This window comes from Ceratotherium simum, chromosome 7 (genome assembly GCF_057802395.1).
Source record: "Ceratotherium simum simum isolate JZ-2026a chromosome 7, ASM5780239v1, whole genome shotgun sequence".
Classification (NCBI taxonomy): domain Eukaryota; kingdom Metazoa; phylum Chordata; class Mammalia; order Perissodactyla; family Rhinocerotidae; genus Ceratotherium; species Ceratotherium simum.
Window position 1 is genome coordinate 72,333,145 of NC_141906.1, and position 16,099 is coordinate 72,349,243.

At 41.5% G+C, this 16,099-nt stretch overlaps 1 long non-coding RNA gene across 8 annotated transcripts in view; it reads right to left on the bottom strand.

Moving 5' to 3' along the window:
* The window catches only part of LOC106801400 (uncharacterized), a 124,869-nt gene extending 120,521 nt beyond the window's left edge, over positions 1 to 4,348 (bottom strand). For all 8 annotated transcript variants that reach the window (XR_015552743.1, XR_001390746.2, XR_015552742.1 and 5 more), the window contains exon 1: positions 4,065 to 4,348. This is a non-coding gene — a long non-coding RNA (uncharacterized LOC106801400). The remainder of the gene's footprint in view (positions 1 to 4,064) is intronic.
* Positions 4,349 to 16,099: the final 11,751 nt, after the last annotated feature.

Here is a 16,099-nt window from a genome sequence, read left to right on the forward strand (position 1 = left end):
CACTTTCTTGATGGGTTCTTGGTTAAAATCACCAAGTTTTGTGAGAACGTAGAAAAGTCCAGAGTGTTAAAAAACAAAACAAAACAAAGTTTCCAATTCCTGAGCAACTTGGGAGAAAACTAGTGGCCCAATCAAGGAACATGTTGGGGACACTTTGGAAAGCCCATTAGAGGATAAGTGCCATGTGTGTGTTGACATTGTGAAAGAAACCCATTTGCATTTTCACTGCTGGGCAGAGGCTGGCCTCCATTGACCACATATTCAGGAAGCTGGCAGGAGCCCCTGATCACCAGCCCCCAAACTGGCAGCCTCCCTCCTTCTGGCCAAGGAGCTCAGGGTCTGCGTGACTTGAGGCAAGTCATCTGGGGACATTTGGGATTCTGATCTAGTGAGCCAGTGAAGGCAGCACAGATAAGACCGGGACAGAAATCTGGCAGCCTAAATAACATCTGCTTGGTCTGAGGTTTTGGCTCTGGCTCCTGCTGGGAGCCTAGGGCTGGAGACTGGGAGAGCTGCGTTTGGAGCTGGTTACAGCAGGTGGCGCAGGAGAGCAGAAACCAGCCCTCAGTGGGGCCCGAAAGAAAGCATGGGATCAATTCCACCCCAAAGACAGGCACTAGGGCCAAGAAAGGCAAAGGAGACTAGGCTCTCTGCATGGTGCCGAAAAAGGCAAGTTGCCTGGATGGATCATCAAACCAGATATGGGCATTTCTCAGGTAAAGAAAAGCCAAGAGAGGTCCTCAGAGGTCTGAGTGAAATGGTTAGATGGAGCACTTCCAGCACTTTTAGGAAATGTGCAAAGAAAACCAAAGAGAAAAGCAACATACAACATTAACTTCAGGGACAAGATAAACACTCCTAGAGTTGAAAGGCTCAAACCACTCTGACCCTTAGACAGCTGATGGGCAAAGTATAATTCCCCAAATAGCCTCCCACCACCACCACCAAAACAATGATAACGGCGGGGTGGGGTGGGAGGGCGGTGAAGGAAATTTATCTGCACCTTAAAACTACAAGAAGAAGCCACCTTCTCAATGTTCTTATCTCTGGGTAAGCTTGCCTCCAATTCATACCATTATGGGAAGAGGGCAGCAAGGAAATTCCCCTTCCACATATACCCAGGGCTCCTCAGTTTCTGTGGCCAAGGGGCAGAAGGTATGGTCCTCCTTGTCTATTTCCACAGCACCCTCAGTTGAAGAACTTTATGCAGGTGAGGATTCTAAGTACAGGGATAAAAGTATCACAAACAACATACAGGACAGCCTCTCTCCTGTAAAACATAACATTCAAAAGCAATAAACTGCTGAGACATGCAATAGAGAGTTTACCTCATACACTTAAGCAGGATGGTTCGGCTTGAGGATAAATCTCAGGGAATGCAAGGAATTTTACTTATTTTTCCATTTGGTTTACTTTCATGTTGTTACTTCTCTCGTGGGGAACCATTCCTAGATATTTAAGGTCTGATGTTCTATAAATCAATTCTTGTGTTTACTTAAGTACATATATATACATATGCAAAATTTTGCACTGCTTGAAAAATCGTTGAAACATTTGATGCGTTTGGTCTCAATCTTCTGCAAAAAGCGGGGTCTGCTCGACCAGGACAGATGAGTCTGGGGTCTGTCTCATAACCTGCCACCTGCAACCTGATGGGGCCCCCTCATAGATGTCTCAACAGCAGAAAGCATAAGAGCTGGGTGACTCAGGTTCCAGCAAAGGGCCATGAGAGCACAGAGAAAGGAGGGATGAATTCCCTCCGGCTGGGACAGAAAGGCTCCATGGAGGTGGATACTGGAGTTGCTTCACCCCTCTGAGCCTTTCGACACGCTTTCTTCTGCCTGGAATGTCCTTCCTCAATTCCCACCATCTTCCTTTGAGGGTCATTTCTGGTCTTCTTCAAGAATCAGTACTGCTCTCATCTGAAGCTCTCCCTGACCAACAACACGCCCCTCTGCATCCTTGGAAATCCTGTGCAAATTTTATTCCAAGTACATGACATAGACATCCCCCTACTATAATATTCACTCACCACTTTGTCGATTCCTTTTTTTCTGCTTCCTAATGTTTTCCCAGATCCCTCTCCCCCAACTCCCTCCTAAGTAGGGTTGCCAGATAAAAACAGAATGCCCAATTAAATTTAAATTTCAGATAAACAAAAATAAATTTTAGTGTAAGTATATCTCAAATATTGCATATATTGTTGTATTTATATTCGCTAAATATGGCAACCTTACTCCTGAGACCACCTAGTTCATGCTTTGTTCCCCCCTCCCTGCCCCGGGGGTTGGAGGGGGTGGCATTCAAAGCTGCAGGTGCACTTTCTCAGCATTGACCTCTCTCCCCAGCCCTGCAGAAGAAAGGGGGCACCCCTTGCACACACTTTCAGAATGTTGGAAGAGTAATCTAAAGTCAGTGTCAGACCCATTTTGTGTTTTTCTCCTGTATTCGGTGTATTTATTCAATAGAAATGCTGTTGAAGTGTTTCCGTTTAATATAAAAACATTTGCTCAATTATTTTTAAGTAGGAGAGTTATCACTTACTTTTCATTTAAATGGGGTTTAATGAATTCTATGACTTGTACGACTATGACACTTTGAAATCTGTTAAATCCATGTGTAATTTCAAAGTATGGAGGCTAGGTGGAGTGACATTTACCTCTTGAGTTCCTGCTGCCTCTTTCAACCCATGCTCTCCTGGAAGAAGCAAGAGAGGGCCAGCTGGCGAGGTCGGAATCTGCAGAAAGGCATCCAATCCCAGCAGACAGTGTCCATCACCGTGAAATATCTTTAAGTTCAACTTGCCCTCTTTATTTCACTATTTTAGCAAATGGAACTTTGAAAACGAAAATAGCAACATCTTGGATTCCTCTAACAAATCCCTTCCACCAAGATTAACATTCTTTCCACTTACGTCCAATCTCCCAGGGTGAAAAATTGCAACAAGGATAATTTATAACAGTCTTGCCCTACCTTTTTCACGTCATTACACACAGGAAATTATAACAATTGCATAACTGGGATACGTTTGGAAAGAATTTGGGAGATTCTATTTGAGACTTAGTAATAAAATTAATTAAATTTTATTAATTTTTTTCAAATTAGAAAATGTTATAGAAGATATTAAATACAGACCTTGTATAAAATCTCTTAGTAAAATAAATCATTTTCTATTTAGGAACACCTAATACCTGATTTTAAAGTGTAAAGATTAAAGTCACATATACTCTTGTATTATTAGAAAAAATATATAAGAGCAAATTCAATCAGAAAAAAATCTAATATTTTATACTGCGGGCAAAGCAAAGAACATCACTGATAATAAATAAATGCTGGGACTAAAAAATAATCGAACTAGTACCAGGACATTTTAACAGGAAGATCAGGGGGAAGTGAATTGTATGTACCTGCCCCAGGACACTCTAGGGGTGGGGCTGTTATAGTTTCAGATGCCCAAATAGTCATTAGAGAAGTCAGGATGTTTACAGACAAAGCCATACAATGAATGTGCAAATGGAACTGCAAATTTCTAAATAGTCATCAGAACTGCTTTCACATGTTCATCCACTATAAGAAACGCGAAACCATCCATATCTTAGGAAACGCTTGTAACCACTGCACCCCCCCCCCCCCCAAGCCTGCCACAGCGCCTCTGGGAAGCTCTGCCTGATAGAAAGAGATCACGCCTTGCTTGCCTTCTGGTCCATTTCTAGCCTATTGCTTATGCTACAAGCACAATCAAAATGAACAGGTACCAAAGAAGAGAAGTATTTTTATCTTTTAACAAGTGAAAATCCTCCCCAAATATTAAGGATTATGGAACATTGAGGTAAATTACCCACAGGGATTACCCTCCTTCCCCCGTCAGCCTTGGCGTGTGGAAAGGGCCAGTGCAACCATTCCACTCAATCATATATATGGAGCAACTGTGGAATGCCAAGCCCTAGGGTCAGCACTACAGATAGAAAAAAAATGCCAAGACCTTGGTCCTAGTTAGGAGCAGCTTACAGTGTGGAGAGTGAGAGCAATACGTAAACAGAGACGCACGGGATTCTACGGTTTACCTGAGTCATGTCCACGATGAGGTTCAACAATTCTCAAGATGCAGTGATTCTTTCCTGCCCATCCTCAATTTATGCTATAACCAGACACAAGATTTTGCAGAGCATCTGGCTGTCTTTCTCCTGAATAATTCTCTTTTCTCCAAGAACTTGCCTTAAGTTTGACTGTTGAAAGTGTTTTTCTCCCACTGAAAAGGATGCCACTTTTTCCTTCTCGCTCTCAGCTAGCCCAGATGGTTTCAGAGCTTGGAAAGAAGGGCTCAACACCACCAGTTACCACTGGGTGACTACATTCCTACATGCCTGGAATGTAAAACCCAGAGGACTGGGAGCTGGGCTGAAAACAAGCCTAACAGTTTTTATGACAAAAGGGTTTTCTCTACTCATCCCACTTCCTGGGCCTCAGCGGGGTTTCCTTGAGCAGACGACTTGGAAATTGTCAGCCAAGCCTGTGCCTCTCAAGAGCCTGTCTCCTTTAGTTCCAACCCTGGAAGGATCACAGCATTGAGCCATGTGGCTTTCTTAATTCTGTCAGGGATGGCACATCCATCAGGGAGTCCCATCTGAGCCCCCAGCAAAACAAAATTAACTAATGTGCATAAATTAGCACCAAATGTCTACTCTGTGGAGAAATGCCAAAATCATTGTTTCCTACAACAGATAACTGACCGTTCCCCAGTTCCCGTCAGCCTCTTTCTGCAACAGCGACCCGCACCTCACCTTATCTTGTGTTTCGTTTTATGGTTTATCAAATGATTTCAAATGGATTTCCTCATTTGAGCTTTGACATTTGGGCAGCAGACAATGCAGAGGTTTTATTTCCATTATATAAATGAGAAAAATAAAGCTCAGAGGAGTTAAATGACAAGCCCGAGTCACACAGCTAAAACGTGAAGGGGCAGTTGTCGAACCAAGGTTTTCTGACTCGGAATCTGGTATTCTTTCTATGACACCATTTATAGCCAGCCAGAGACAACAAGAGAAAAGTCGGAGAAAACTAACACTGAAGGAGCCACCATGTTCCCTCCTTGGTCTCTCAATCTCCAACCCACAATTCACCAGAAGTCTCCAATAAAAGTTCCATAAATGTCTGAGTCACCTTTGGTGTGCAGTTGATTCTGAGAAAAACTACATACATGCACACACAACCACACATTTATATAGGTATAAAATTTATTATCATCCCAGTATTTAAAAACCTTTACCACATTCTACATTATTCTTCTCTATGCAATAAATGCCTGGAACACGGAGAAGCCCAATAACAATTAGTTGAATGCATAAATTAATGATTATCTCTCTCATCCCTTTTTATGTCTCAGAATGGTCCTTTTATTTCAGCCAGTCCCACCTCCTAGCTGCCCCATGAACTGTACTGGAATACTGGGATAGGCTCAGTGTAAGAGGATGGCACATGCAACTAAATGGATCAGAACCAGACAAAAATAAAACAGCAGTTCCTATTCTACCAAAGCACAATCTACAAATTCTATCTTCAGAGATGACTGGGGTAAATCTTTTAATCCTTTGGGACAGATCATCCTTTGAAATAGATATCCAAATCTCATTTTATAAATAAAGGGACATAAGCTCAGAGAAATTAAATAATTAGCCACAGATCACACAACTGGTAAGTGACAGAAGCAGCATTTGAACTCAGTTCTAACTCCAAAGCTTGGAGGTCCTTCCATCTTGCCACAGCACCTCTCGATATACTCACATGGGTATGAACCACCTAGAAATGTGCTGCCCTATAAATGAAATATTGCCCCATATGAAATAGGTAAGTCTCGGTCATTCACAGTTGATGCTATTATCTTATTAGACTCAGGTTAGACTGGAGAGCATTCCATTACCTGAGATGAGAGTGGTTATTTCCTCTACTGTTCTGGAGCCAGGCAGCCATGCCTGTTGCTGAACCAAATCTGGTAATTTGCATTTTTAATCATTCAAGAATTTAATTAGTATCATGGCCTTAATCAGGTGTACCGCAAATACAGCTGATGTCATCAGAGCTTAATTAGTTTGAAGGAAAAAAGTTTTTACAGTCTGAATATGTCTCCACTGGTACAAAGGTGAAAGGTCTCAGGGGTTTGCGGAAAAGGAAAGAAACCAACTTAAAATCTAGAACCTGTGATTAAAGATTTTTTTTTTAACACTACCTGGGAAAGGTTTTTGAGACTGTAATATCACTAAAATAAAATATGAAAGTAACCAAGTACCAATTTTAACCATTTTTACAGCTCTACTGAGGTATAACTCCCACATCATAGCATTCATCCATTATAACTGTAAATTCAATGATTATTTGTAAATGTATAGAGTTGGGTAAGTATCATTACAACCCAATTTTAAAACACGTCCATCACCCCCCAAAATTTCCTCAAGCCTGTTTGTAGTCAATTTCTGCTCCTATTCTCCCCACCCCATCTCAGGCAACCACTACTCTGCTTTCTGTATCTATAAAGTTGCCTTTTCTAGATATTTCACACAAATGGAATCACACAGTATGAGTACTTTTGTGTCTGTCTTCTTTCACTCAGTATGCTTTTGAGGTTCATCTATGTTGTAGCGTGTATCAGTATTCCATTTCTTTTTATTGTTGACTAGTACTTCCTTGCATGGATATGCCCCATTTTGTTTATCCATTTACTAATTCACGAACATTTGGGTTGTTTCCTCTTTTTGACTATTACGAATAATGCTGCTGTGAACATTCATGTACAGGTGTTTACCTGCACATGTATTTTCATTTCTCTTCAGTAAATTCCTAGGAACGGAATTGATGTCTTATACTAAGTTTCCATTTAACATTTTAAGAAACTGCCAAACTGTTTTCCAAAGTGGCTGTTCAATTTTACATTCCCACAAGCAACACATGAGGACAACCATTGATTCTTAAAATTGGCTTAGATGGTAGAATTGAAAGTCTTCAACTTCTTATGTTTGATCTTTGAACTGTGACCTTGAAAGAAAACTATGCAATACCCAAATCACACTGCAGACAGTGAGAGAGAAGGAATGATGGGAAATTAATTGAAATAAATGAGGTTTAGGTAAGAGAAGAGATTTGTAGCAAGTAAGTGTTCTCAGGGATAGTATTTTCAGATTTCATTTGCTAGGAAATTAAATCAACCAATTAAGTAAAATAACTCTCGAGAAAGATCAGTTACATTTGCCATATAGATTGCTCATTTACCCAAATTTACTCTGAGATTTATATAACAAAGACATTGGTTTCATTTATTTCATTCTTTTTTTAATCTCTCTATCTTGGAGGGAAGGGACATTTTGTGGCTTCATCCAGTTTTAGTATTTTTGAGTCAAACTGGATTGAGCCCACTTACATACGGGAAACTCCAAATTGTTTCATTTTGTTTTCAATCTTGGAAACTCTTGATAAGATATAAATCATCAAAAGAAAGATGATGCAACCAACTCCTGAGCTGAAGATTTAATTTGGGAATAAATTTAGGCTCCCTCTTGTACAGTTCATGGGTGCATTCATTTATTCTGAAAAACACTACTTTAATATGTTCCTCGAGATGCCAAGAGTAGTAAGACACGGGCTTTGCCTTCAAGGGAGTGACAGACATGTCAACAAATACTGCAGAGGAGGTAATAAATGCTATCATCAAAGTAAATACAGATTGGAGGGGAAGACAGGCACAATAAAGAGAATAGGTTAGGAAAGTTATCACAGGAGAGGTCATTCTTGAGCTGTTATGTTAACGATGAGTAGGTAGTCACCGGAGAGCCAGGAGTGGGGTGAGGGGAGGCCATTCTAGCAAGATGCTGGAATACAAGCAAAGGCCTGGAGCTGTGACCCAGGGTGCTCAGAGAACTGTGAAAGCCTTCAGTGTGGTTGGAGCAGGCAAGGGGCAACTGAGTGGATGAAGCAGGAGAGGAAGGCGGGTGAGGGCCCTAAGTGGCTTAGGAAAGAGACTAAGTCATCCTATAGAAAATAGGGAGCTATGGGAGGGTTTTAGGTAGGATCTGACGTGATAAGATTTGAATTTCATTCAGTTTATTTTGACTGTAGTAAAGAGAATAACTAGGAGACCAATTAGGAGTCTATTGTAGCAGCCAGGCTAGATGTATGAATAAGGCAGCAGCAGAAGGAATAAGGAGGCACAGGATACGAGGAACGTTGAGAGGGTAGGCTCTAGAGGAGTGGTTTAAGGTGGATAGAATGATTTGAGGCCCATGATAAAATGCAAACTTCTTAGGTTCAATCCACATAATTTACAGGACTGGACTTTGGCCTAGGAATCTTCATTTTAATAAGCCCTCCAGGTGGTTCTAATGCAGGTTGACTGAGGATGCTGACCTGGAGAGTGTGAAGACTCACCATACAGACGAGCCATTTGGACAACCATTGATTCTAGAGCTACCACTGGAACCAGTGAAACCAGGATTAAATACACTGGTAAATGTTGGGTGAACTTTGCCACTGACCTCTTCTGAATTGGCCCCTCATTTTGGTCTGGCTAACTTTGAAAGAGAAAATTGCACTTCAAAGAAAAACAAATTAAAATTAGTCAATACAGGCGACTAAATTTACTAGAAACCTATTGGCCTATTATAAGATTCCAGTGAGGCGACCTCACACTCACCTAAAATGAATTTCTATTTCACCACACAGGTAAATAACTTCACATTTCTGTGAATTAGCTCTTGGCACAAAAATTTTTATTCTGCCTTCAGAATATCCCCTCTCTCTCTCATCTATCTGTCTGTCTACCTATGAGAGAGATCTTAGTATTGTCTCTTTTATACCAAAAACTCCAAAAGAGTAGGAACTGTATTTGTCAAAAATTGTTTTGTTCTGGAGTGTCTATGGAAAATAGGCACAAAACAAATGCTTTGTGTTGATGAAGCTGCAAATATGTTGGTGCTTAATTTGCATATTGCTAAAAGATGCTGAATATACAATTTGTGTATTATGCCAATTTAAGAGAGTGTGGACTGTGCTGTGTTTTGTTTTACACAATATCTTTAAATGCAAAAACACCAGAGTAATAAGTTAAACAATTTAATTAAGTGCTGTGGCACCCAATTACTACACTTCACTGTTACATGGTTCAGATAACTGTGTCAAATAATGTCCTTATTAACCTTACACATTCATGACAAGCCTGATAGAACATGGTTAGTCTACACCTGATCAACTTTTTATTGTGTCCTCCAACCTGAATTATAAATACTCACTAATAAAATAGCCTACATTTACTGCATGATTGTTCCATGCCCAGTACTGCACTATGCGCTTTACATGAACAATTTCATTGAATGTTCACAGTGATCAAGTAGTTGATACTATTCTTAGCCACATTTTACAGATGAGAAAACCAAGGCTTAAAACAGTTAAGTAAACAAGGACAAGGCCATGTGACAAGTAATTAAGGAGTGGAGATTTTAACTTAGGTCTAGCTGAGTGGACTCTTGAACTGATCCCATATTGTTTCTCAAGTTTCCATTCTATATAAGCAATGATATAAGTGGATTTAATGTGATAGAAAATGAAGAAAAAAATCTGGAGTATAGAAAATCCTACTTCACAATGGTAATCTTAGGAATTACCAGCTGGGAATTTACCCCTTCTCCTCCGGTGGTGAGATGGTCAATGTTTAACATGCCACTCTCCAGAGAAGAAAAAGTCCCGATTTGTAGCATTTACAGATTTCCATGGTATAAATGTTCTCACCAACCAGCCATTACTAGAGGCAGGGCTGGAAAGAGATTATGCATTATGCATTGTGCCTGTTGCCTCCTAAAGATCAAGTTTCTCACGGTCTCTGAACAAGCCCCCGAGTCCCTTGACCAGGGAGAAGATATTTGTCGTGTTTTGTGGGAGGACCCAGTGCAGGGAAAGGGTGGGGCTCAACTATCTACAACAGAGTGGTGGAATGCAAGTGCCAACAGGCTATTTTTAATTAAAAAGTGATGACAGCTGAATATATTTCCTGACTCTGCAGCTAATAGCTTCCTGACCTAGACCTCACTCGCCAGACCTGCTCCCCAAACCAGACCGCATTAGTCCCTGTGGGGCTTCTATTATTGGCTAGCCGTCTCACAGATGCAGGGCTAACCAAATCCATGTCTAATAGAAGCATGCAAATGGGGAGATAAAAGGGAAAACGCTTATGTGTGGAATCACAACCCACAGAGGGAGAAGTGGGTACAAGCAGCTGTCTGGAAGGGAGGACACCAAAGGTCACTGTCACAGCATTCCTCAGCAGCACAGGATTAATTCTGTCCAGCTATCATTCATAGCTGTATCTTTTATCTATTTATTTCTCACATTAAAAATATTGGATTGGCTGTCCTGTTATGAAGGCAGTGTGTGTGGTGGTTAAAGCATAGTTTTTGCAGTCAGACGTACCGCAAGCCTTTTATCTGCTTCCAATACCATTTAATGCTCACAATTATTATGCCCATTTTACAGCTAAGGAAACTGAGTCACAACAACGTAAGTGGTAGTTCCTGAACTGAAACCAAGATAGGCCTAATTCTAGGGCCTGAGCTCTTTAACCAACATACTTCAAGAGTTTCTCTTCCCTGCCAACCACTCTCCTCTCTTCCTACTTCAACAATCATGCTCGTTTCTTCTCCTAAGAGTTTGCCAATGCTACCACCTCAACCTGGGAGGCGCCTCTGCCTACCTCCATCCCTTAAGCTTATCCAAATTCTGGCCATTCTTTAAGGCTCTGATCAAGTCCCAACTTTCCTGTAATGTTTTCTTGGATGATTCTAATGCAGGTTGATATCCCACTCACATTATACTTGCTGGCTCCACGAAATTGGCATTAATCTTGCCTTGCCTCAGCTGCTCCCTGTTATATAACTTGTTTGGCTTCTTTTCTGGCCTAAAATGTAAATTGTCATGGGCAGACACCATGTCTAGACCTCATAACATTACGCTCTAGGTAAATGCTCAATTTTTAAAAATTGACTAACAATACTGTTCCCAGAGCTCTATTGATGGAATGAGGCTCTGAGAATTCTAGAATTGGGAGGAAGATTCAACATTTTTGAATGCTTATTACATGGTAAGCCCTAAGTTAGGGATTTTACATACATGATTTTATTTAAACCTATATGGTTGATATTGTGACTTCCATTTTACAGATTTTAAAAAAGGCCCAGAGAAGGTAATAAATTTGCTAACACCATATTATGAGATTGCAGAAAAGCTGCAACTTAAATCTAGACCAATTTGACTCCAAAGCCCATACACACTGCCCTGTAGGTCATCACGTCCATCCCACGGCATCTGTGAGAGAATACACCTAAATAAAACTCCAGAGGATGGGCACCGTACCTAACTCAGAAAGTAATTCCAAATGCTCACTTGGTAATACATTCCAGGTGCTGTTAACCCTAATATTCAGAAACTTATTCTTCGTGTCTATCTTAATTCTCTCTTGCTTCCATTTCATGTCATTTCACTTTGTTTTGTAGGCAACAAGATGGAAAACAGCTGGCTACCATTTCCTACACAATAATCCTTCTTGGACAGGAAAATTCCTATGACATCATCTCAACTTCCTTTTCTCTAGCATAAAATATAGCCACACGCCTCTTAGAGTGAAGGTTGTCCTAACTGATAGGCTTTCCTACCCAGACAGAATTATAACTGTCAGCAGGGAACATGAGTGAGAGCCACCAGCAGGCCAGGATAATCCATGGACAGATGCTCTTGGATCAAAGATTCATGCTGAAACCAGCTGTCAGAGCAAAGAAACAAAGTTCATGGAGGAAAGAACGATGCTGGGAACCAATGTGCCTTGCCAGTTACCTGCCATCACCACTTGCCTCGAAATAAACCCAGAGCTAGGATATGGGGTGGGGAGTTCAGAAATGAGGCAAGTAAGCCATGACCACTACTAATTTGGGGAAACCAGGGGTTGGCGGGGAGCCCCCATGCCCTGGCACCTGGGGAATAAGGGCAGCTGCTCAGGAAACAAAAAACACAATGGAGACCAGAGGAGGGGAACCTTGCAAATGAGAATGTTAAATGTTTGGAACCCAGGGGCTAAGTATGACATTGCCAAATGTCATGCCAAAAACAGGAAAGCTTTCCTGGGCCCTGGATGAGAAGGCCATGGAACAATACAAGGGGAAGCCTGCAAGGAAAATAACAGCGACACTGAAGCCTGCTCTAGCCTGGTGCAATCCCTTCTGCAGTTCTTACAGGAAGCAAAAGAGACAGCAGTCCAGCGGTGGGCCCGGCCTCCACGCCACACCGCCTTCCCCACCTGCAGGTGGGTCAAAGGAGGGCGGGGGTGGGGCCAGCTCCCTGAAGGGGTTCAGAACAGCACATTTCAAGAGCAAAGCCTGTGCCGTCTACCTGCAGATCAAAGTTCGCTCTTAATAAGATGTGTGTTGGAGGGGGCAGAGAGAGGAATGTTGCCCCTTTATTCCATTAAAAAGGGATTATGGGCTGACTGACCAGGTAAGCAGTGTGATCTGTGAACAGAAACTGGTCCTTTGGAAGCAGGACTGTGGCCAAACAAAAGCCTTAAGAGACGTAATCAGTAACTGTTAACTGCAGCAGGGTGGTAAAGCATGATGTCTGTGTTTGTGCGTGTGTGCAAGGGCGTGTGCAATATTTTCTGCTGTTGCTAAGACGGTTTCCCCCCTCACTGGCCTCTCGCCCAATCAAAAGGTAGCTGCTCCTCATTGGTTGCCTGGCTTTATCGAATGACCATGACGAGCTGGAGTTGAGCCCACCTCATTGGTTTATTCCTATGGCCCATTGTCAGGGGAGAGCAAATCAGACACCTAATCAATATTTTGTGAAGTGGCACTAGACTCCTGGCTAAATTTGCATTAAATTCCTTCCTGTCTGTGCCTTTGCACTGAGAGAGCATCATATTAACTTCAGAGGTAGAGAGAGAGGCAAAGCAATCAACACTGTCATCCTTTTGCCACTTTGGGTGTATTCCTGAATCTAGGCAAAAATCTTGGAATGCCAAACACGCAACAGAGGAATTAGTTATAAATAAGATGTAAATCTCCTGAGCAGAAACATACATAACTAGGCTAGATTAGTAGTGTCCTTTCTATATGCAAATTGAATCTTTCCTTCCTTCCTCCCTCCCTTCCTGCCTTTCTTTGTTCCTTCCTTCCTTCCTTCCTTCCTTCCTTCCTCCCTGTAGTCATTCAAGAAATATTTATTGAACACCTACTCTGAGTCAGGTTCTATGGTGGCGCTGGATACATCACTATACCAGGCAAGAAATGTTTCCTCTCTGGGCCACTCCATAGCAAAGCAGGGCAGTAGAGGGCCAAGGGTCATCACATTCTAAATAAACTGGCTCTAAAGGAAATTGGGCTCTGATCATCGTTCACAGCACAAGATGGGACCAAAGTTCCACAGGTGCATGTTTCCTGGTGGGAGACACAGATCCTGAATCAAAAGTTGGTCTAGTGGCCAGGATTTCCCCAGAATTCCAAATGAATCTCAGGTAAAATGCAGATGCATAGTGATCCCAAGGAAGAGAAAAATTTGAAGTGTTAATAAATATCTTCCCTTTCACAGAGAAAATAGAAGCAACCAGGAAAAAAGTCCACGTGCCCTCTACCACCGCTTAGCAGCTAGCCTAGGTCTGTGCCCCTATCCTCTGCACTCTTTCCTGTTATAAGGGACAAAGAGATTGTGTTTCTATCAAAACCCACCTTTTCATTTATGCACTAGCCCCATCCTCACTCACCAACTCAAGGATCCCCTATAATTCTCATTTTGTTCTCTTACATCATCAAATTTTCAAATTTCTCCTCTCTTCTGGTCATTTTCATCATTGTGAAAATATGCTACAATATCCTCATCTTAAAAAATGAAGATAATAAAGAAAAAACAAACTCTTTATGGATCCAAGGCTGATGTTCAGCTGGAACACACTGGTACTACCATGCTGATTGTTAAAATATGCAAACACTTCTGGGTCTGTTGGTAAGCACCCCCTACCCTGAGCTTCCCAGTACCCCCTCTCACACTTTTTTCACCCCAACCGTTCCCCTGGGACCTCCTGGAAATGCCATAATCCAGCAACCAAAGGGTTAAAGTCTGGATCAGCAGGGCCCTACAAGACTGTGCTCCAGGCCTAGAGCCAGCATCCAGTCTGACTCGTCAATGCCTGGGCCATATGTGTCAGTATCATCCCTCCTTAGACCCTACATTTTCTTGGAGTCACGCCCCCCCAGACCCCCCTGTCCCCATTACTTTCCTCCCCTTTGTAGCAAAATCCTATAAGAGTTGTCTATTCTCACTGTCTCTGTTTCTCTTCCTCTGTTCTTTTGGACTCATTCCAATCAGGTTATCTGTCCAATCTTTCCAGCATCACAGCTTTTGTCAAGGTTATCAATGAACCTTCACTTTGCCAAGTCCAAAGATCGATTCTCAGTCCTCATCTTCTTTGGCTTATTAGCAGCGTTTGACACAATTGACTACTTTCTCTTCCTCTCCTTAAAACATCTTTACTTTTTTGCTTTCTTTCTGTCTCTGAGACACCAATCTCTCTTTGAGTTTCCCTCTTTCTTATCATTCTGCCTTTTGTTCTCCTCTGCTGGTTCCTTCTCATCTTCTTGACCGCTACACACTGAAGTGGTCTAGGGCTCAGTCAGTCTTGGGACCTCATCTTCTTGTCTCTCTTCATTCACTCTCTGGTGATCTCTTCCAGTCCCTTGACATTGAATACCATCTGTACTCCAATGACTGTCAAATTTGTATCTCCTGCTTCAACATTTCCCCTGAAATCTAGATTCAAATATCCAATTGTCAACTCTGCATTCACTTGGGTATATAATATACATCTCAAATTTAAGTTGTATAAAACTGTATCATTGATCTTCCCCTCAAAAATTTTCGTACTTGCTCCCAGTCTTGTTCATCTCAGTAAGAGGCAACACCATCCTTCCCATTGCTCAGTCCAAAATACTTGGACTCAGGCTTGACTCCTTTTTCTCACACCACGCTACAATCCATCAGCAAATTCCATAGTTCTACCCTCAAAGCAGATCCAGAATCTGACCATTTATCACTACCTCCCACCACAGCCATTCAAGACCACGCCACTATCGTATTTCCCCCTTGTTATTGCAATGACATCCAAAGGTCTCCCTGGCTTCACCCTTTCCCGTTCTTTATAATAGGCAGAATAAATCTCTTCAAATATAGTCAGTTCATGATACACCTCAGTTTCCAGATGGCTTCCATCTCCTCCAGAATAAAATCCAAAGTCTACAAACTATTCCTAGGCACTGAAAGGCACAGTTAACTATGACACAGGTTTTGCCCTCAAGGAGCCCATAGTTTATCAGCTAGGTCCCAGCTCTACTTCACTGTGTGACCATCTTGCAAATATGTTGTTAATCACAAGGAAGACTGGGTGAGGATATGAATGATTTTTATAAAAATCTAAAAACAAACAACACAAACAAAAACAATTTGTGCACAACGTAAATCGTACTGGTCAGTTATGAACTTCAACTTTTTATTTAAGGGCAGCATATTCCCTTAATATGCATTAAAATGATTTCATGTTGTCTTCACTGACATCATAAGTCGACATTAAATTGTATCTAATTTCCAATGTACGTAGTGAACACTCAAAGTATCTGATGAATAAATGAATGCTTTAGAGATGGCCTTCTTATTTCCTACCTGTAATGATGATGATAAGAACCATGAACTGAATATCTACTGTATAAGGTATGGGATTTCATATATTTAAATTACATTTTCACCTCAAGAACTTTATTATCTCCGTTTTAAAGGTGAAGCCATAGTTTTGTGGCTCAGAAAAGTTGAATGTCTTTCTCAAGGTTTCATAAGTGGCAGAGTTTGAGATTTGAACAATGATCTGTGTGGTTTCAATGCCTGTCCTTTTGCCACAGCCGTATCATGATGAGTACTTGTTTATCTGTAGCAGTTTTAGCATTACAGTGTTTTCATCATTATTATCTCGACTTAAACCTCCAAAGGTCACTGAAAAGTCAGGGGCAGATATTTCTGTCCCTAATCTATGCTTGGG